This window comes from Rutidosis leptorrhynchoides, chromosome 5 (genome assembly GCF_046630445.1).
Source record: "Rutidosis leptorrhynchoides isolate AG116_Rl617_1_P2 chromosome 5, CSIRO_AGI_Rlap_v1, whole genome shotgun sequence".
NCBI lineage: Eukaryota > Viridiplantae > Streptophyta > Magnoliopsida > Asterales > Asteraceae > Rutidosis > Rutidosis leptorrhynchoides.
Window position 1 is genome coordinate 420,388,546 of NC_092337.1, and position 6,419 is coordinate 420,394,964.

Below are 6,419 nucleotides of genomic sequence, written 5' to 3' on the forward strand. Positions count from 1 at the left end.
TGCTCGTGATAACAAATTTTAGAATGGTTTACTATTATTTCAATGATATTAATCTTGTGGTTCATTTGTACTTACTTAAACCTATGATTTTACCAACGTTTTCGTTGACAGATTTCTATGTTTTTCTCAGGTCCTTGAACGTTTTGTGATACATGCTTCCGCTCATTACTTTTGATACTTGCTTGGATGTTGAGTATACATGCGTACGTGGAGCGTCTTTGACCTAACTTGATTTGTGTCGCATAGGTTTTAATTGTATTTAAAACGTAATATGTTTGGTCGTCGAACCTACTTTGTAAACCTTAAAACATCTTTATAATTGAAATGAATGCGACATATTTTGGTCAAACATTGTTTTAAAGACTTATGACCACGTAACAGGACCTAAGTAGACGGCGCCGTCAATGACGATTTTGTCGGGTCGCTACAGATGGTATCAGAGCGTTGGTTGTAGGGATTTAGAGTTCATTGGTGTTAACCCCGAGTCATAGGGTACATTAATGGGTCTAGACTACAACCGGCATATAGACTTGAAGTAGGAATTACTTGACTACTTGTGCATTTATACTCGAACGTTTCTACTCATATCTACTCTTATTTCATGTTAATCTCACGCTGTTTAATTTGATTGACACGCCACCTTGACTTAGTGAAATAATGTCGAATGCACATATGAATTAGGGTAATATAATTTCCGTGATTATATTACGGTGACTCATATGAACGTTACGACATTATGACATAAAGAATTTAAGGCGAGTCAAGGAAAATTTTCTCTCTATCCTTATTCTATATCATGATTAGTATTATTGAAAATACTAATCAACGGTATTCTTGTGTTTTGAAAGAACAATGCCTCTGATGTTATGCGAGGTGTATAAGAAATAGTTTATATTTTACTAGGAAAAACTATTAAATACGATACAATTTTACACAAGATATTTATTTATTTATAGAATGGATATACTTAAACCTTGCTACAACACTTATAGGCAGTGTACCTAATCGTACAGTAGTGTAGTTTTTAGTAAGTCCGGTTCGTTCCACAGGGAAATCTTTAAACAAAGCTTAACGCTATATTAGTTTACTTTTATAAAAATACAAATATATATATAAGTAATATTATTATTATAAAGGGGGGTTTTTACCGTTTAATGACCGGTTTGTCGATTTTAAAACTTTAGTCGCAGTTAAAACCTAATGTAAAATATTAAATAAATAAAAGACTTAAATTAAAACTTAAAGTAAATAACGATAATGAAATTGCGAATAATAAAAGTACGATAAAATAAACTTGCGATAATTAAAAAGTACGATAATTAAAAGTGCGATTAAATAACAATAAATAAAAATGCGATAATTAGAAGTGCAATTAAAAATAAAGGAAATTAAATATGAAATAAAAGAATTATGCTTATTTAAACTTCCGTAATCATGATGTTTGACGTGTTGATTTTAGTTTTATGCCCATGGGTTAATTGTCCTTTGTCCTGAATTATTTAATATGTCCGTCTGGTTTTTGTCCATAACAGTCCATCAGTCATAAATATAAAGTGCGAGTGTCCTCATCGAATTATTCTTATACCCGAAGTTAAATATTCCAACTAATTGGGGATTCGAATTGTAACAAGGTTTTAATACTTTGTTTAATGAATACACCAGGTTATCGACTGCGTGTAAACCAAGGTTTTACTACTTTGTTAACAATTACACCAATTACCCTTGAATGTAATTTCACCCCTGTTTTAATTATTCTAGTGGCTATTAATCCATTCCCGTGTCCGGTTAAATGAACGATTATTCGTACATATAAATACCCCGCCCATCGTGTCCGATCGAGTGTATATGGTAATTTATAAGGACGCCCAATTGTAAATCTTTATATTAACATTAACAAACTATCATTTAGTTAAACAAATATAAAGCCCATTAATAGCCCATAGTCTAATTTTCACAAGTGTCGTTCTTTTGTCCAAACCCCAATTATGGTACAAAGCCCAATTACCCAATTTTAGTAATTAGCCCAACATCATGATTACTTCGTTTTAAATAAGCATAATAATAACTTAGCTACGAGACATTAATGTAAAAAGGTTGAACATAACTTACAATGATTAAAAATAGCGTAGCGTTACACGGACAGAATTTCGACTTACACCCTTACAACATTCGCTAACATACCCTTATTATTAGAATTAAAATTAAAATTAAAATATAAATTATATATATATATATATATCGTTTACGTATGATAAGAAGAAAAAAAGATTATGAATTGCGATTAGAATTCGGTTGCTTTTATAGGAAAAGTCGAATTTTGGGGCTCCGCGACTCGCGGCAAAATCCTCTTCAAACTCCGCGAGTCGCGGAGAATGAATTTACAGCTCACACCCTTGGAGTCTTTCTCTGCCGACGGTTTATAATATATATATAATATATATATAATTAATATAATTAATTATATATTATATTATATTTATATACATAGTTAACTTGTAATTTTTAGTCCGTTGCGTCGAGCGTTAAGAGTTGACTCTGGTCCCGGTTCCGGATTTTCGAACGTCCTTGCGTACAATTTTATATTTTGTACTTTGCGTTTTGAATCTTGTACTCTTGTGATTTCGAGACGTTTCTTATCAATAATTGGAACCTCTTTGATTGTCTTTTGTTCTTTTGAGCTTTTTGGTCGTTTGCGTCTTCAATTCGTCGAATCTGTCTTTTGTCTTCACCTTTTATTATTTAAACGAATATCACTTGTAAATAGAACAATTGCAACTAAAAGCTTGTCTTTCTTGAGGAATAATGCTATGAAATATATGTTCGTTTTTAGCATTATCAGCCTCCTCGCCGTGTACCACGCCACGAAACACCCGAACAAGCTCTACAACGAATGATAGCCACTGCCGTGGATGCGGCCATGGCCGGTCACTCCTCCAACAACAACAATAACAACCACAACAACAACAACAACAATCAAGGAGCCGGTAACTCAAGCGAAGGGTGCTCCTACAAGAACTTCATGGGGTGCAAACCTCATACTTTTGATGGGACCGGGGGACCGGTTACTCTCACTCGATGGTTCGAACAAACGGAAGCCGTTTTTAGCATAAGCGGTTGTCGGGACCAAGATAAGGTCAAATACTCCACTCACACTTTCACCGGTGTCGCCCTCACATGGTGACCTATGTACAATCGGTGGGTACCGATGAAACTCACGCCCTCTCTTGGGCCGACTTAAGGGAAAAGATGATCGTCGAATATTTCCCTCGTGAAGAAACCCGAAGGCTCGAACAAGAGCTAAGAACTTTGAAAGCTGTCGGAAACGATCTCAAGGCCTATAATCAACGATTTTTCGAACTAGCCTTGATGTGCCCAAACCTTGTGAACCCCGAATCTCTAAGGGTTGAACTTTACATGGATGGTCTTCCAAAGAGCATCAAACACGGAGTAATGTAATCCAAACCCACTAATCATCAAGAAGCTTTGAACATAGCCCGCAAATTGATAGAAATGGTGGACGAAATTGTAGTGCCGGCACCTAAAGCCGAGGATAAGTCGGGTAACAACAAAAGAAAATGGGAAGCCCCCCAATCAAGCAACAACAACTTTTCCAAGAAGCCTTTCACCTCCGACGGTAAAAAGGGTTATGCCGGAAACCTACCTCTTTGCAACAAATGCAACAAGCATCACTTTGGTGAATGTGGCAAGCTAATTTGCCATCGGTGCCAAGGAGTTGGTCATAAGGCCAACGAATGTAAAAGTGCCGCCCCCGTCGCTCGAAAGGGGCCCAATGCACCAAAGACGGTCACTTGTTACGAATGTGGGCAAACGGGTCATTATAGAAATGCATGCCCAAAGAAGAAAGATAACCCCAATACGCGCGGCCGAGCTTTCAACATTAACACCGAGGAAGCCCGAGATGACAATGAACTAGTCACGGGTACGTTTCTTCTCAACAATTCTTATGTTTCTTGCTTATTCGATTCGGGTGCCGATAAGAGTTTTGTATCCAAGACTTTGACTCATTTTTTAGCACTCCACCACTTCCACTAGATACCACTTATACCATTGAAGTGGCCAACGGGAAACTATTGAGTGCCGACAAATATTATCGGGGGTGTACGTTAAACTTATTAGGTAAGGAATTTGAAATAGACTTGATACCCATGGAACTAGGGAGCTTCGATGTAATAATTGGTATGAATTGGTTAGCAAAAACAAAATCTCACATCCTTTGTGATCTTAACGCAATCCGAATTCCTATCGAGAATGGTGAACCCTTGATTGTCTATGGCGATAAGAGTTGCGCCGGACTCAACCTCGTTTCGTGCCTTAAAGTTAGAAAACTACTTCATAAAGGTTGTTTCGCAATCCTTGCCCACGTTAGGAAAGTCGAGTCCGATGAGAAGCATATCGATGATGTGCCAATTGTTAGTGACTTTTCCGATGTATTTCCCGACGAATTGCCGGGTCTTCCACCTCATCGACCGGTTGAATTTCAAATCGATCTTATTCCGGGAGCCGCACCCGTAGCACGTGCACCGTATAGACTTGCTCCATCCGAGATGCAAGAATTGCAAAGTCAAATCCAAGAACTACTTGACCGTGGTTTTATCCAACCTAGCCATTCACCATGGGGCGCTCCGATTTTGTTCGTTAAGAAGAAAGATGGATTCCTACGAATGTGCATTGATTATCGTGAACTAAACAAATTGACGGTTAAAAACCGATATCCTCTTCCTCTCATCGATGACCTCTTTGATCAACTACAAGGGTCTTGTGTATATTCAAAAATCGATCTCCGCTCGGGTTATCATAACTAAGGGTTAAGGGGGAAGATGTCTCCAAAACCGCTTTCCGGACTCGTTATGGTAGTTATGAATTTCTTGTAATGCCATTTGGTCTCACTAACGCACCGGCGGTGTTCATGGATCTCATGAACCGCGTGTGCAAACCATACCTCGACAAATTCGTTATCGTGTTCATCGATGATATTTTGGTCTATTCTAAAAGCGAAGAAGAACACGAACAACATCTTCGACTTGTGCTTGAACTTTTAAGACAAGAACGACTCTATGCCAAATTCTCCAAGTGTGAATTTTGGTTGAAGGAAGTTCAATTTCTTGGTGATGTTGTAAGTGATCAAGGTATTAAAGTCGATCCATCAAAAATTGAAGCCATTAGTAAATGGGAGACTCCTACTACTCCTACTCACATTCGTCAATTCTTGGGTCTCGCCGGATACTATCGTAGGTTCATCAAAGATTTCTCTTTGGTTGCTCGTCCTCCAACCGCGTTAACTCATAAGGGAAGAAAATTCACTTGGGCAACCGAACAAGAATCCGCATTTCAAATCTTGAAGACAAAGCTAACCACCGCTCCTATTTTGTCTCTTTCCGAAGGCAATGATGACTTTGTTGTATATTGCGATGCCTCGAAACATGGTTTTGGGTGTGTGTTGATGCAACGAACGAAAGTTATTGCTTATGCCTCTCGACAACTAAAAATTCATGAACGAAACTACACGACACATGATCTCGAACTCGAAGCCGTTGTCTTTGCACTTAAAATGTGGAGACACTATCTTTATGGAACCAAGAGTACTATCTTCACCGATCACAAAAGCCTCCAACACATCTTCGACCAAAAGCAACTAAACATGAGACAACGACGGTAGATTGAAACCTTAAACGATTACGATTGTGAGCTTCGTTACCATCCCGGTAAGGCCAAATTAGTGGCCGATGCCTTAAGTCGAAAGGAAAGGATGGTGCCTCTCCGTGTCTGTAACGACCCAGATTTTTCCGCTAATATATTGAAGATTAATATTTATATAATTAAATGTTTCCAACATGTTAAGCAATCAAACTTGTCAAGATATATATATTTGGAATGGATTTTATGCAAATGTTTGACCGCCCAGTCTGTCTGACGATTCACGAACATCATAATTTGAAATAATTATATAATGATGTATATATGGATATATATATACACTTATGATTTGTTAAGATGATATTTAAGTATCTCATTATATATAATAACAATTGGTTATATACATAAAATGAGATTACTAACTTAAAGACTTCAAGACTATATACATATATATAACGATTAACGTTGTAATAACTTCTAAATTAAAATGTATGTATATGTATTGTATTAATATGTATTAATACACTTTTGAAAGACTTAATAATATATATCAATATATTTATACTCAATAAAGATAGCTATACTCATTTTCTCATTCAATTTTATCAAGAATCCTATTCGTATTCATACGGTATTTATACCCGTATAATACCCAGCTTCTATACGTATTTACTATAGGTATATACATACCAAATCATTAATCTTAGCAGCCCTCAATCAGTTGTGAGACATGTATAAACATGATGTAGACTTGTGGGAACTAT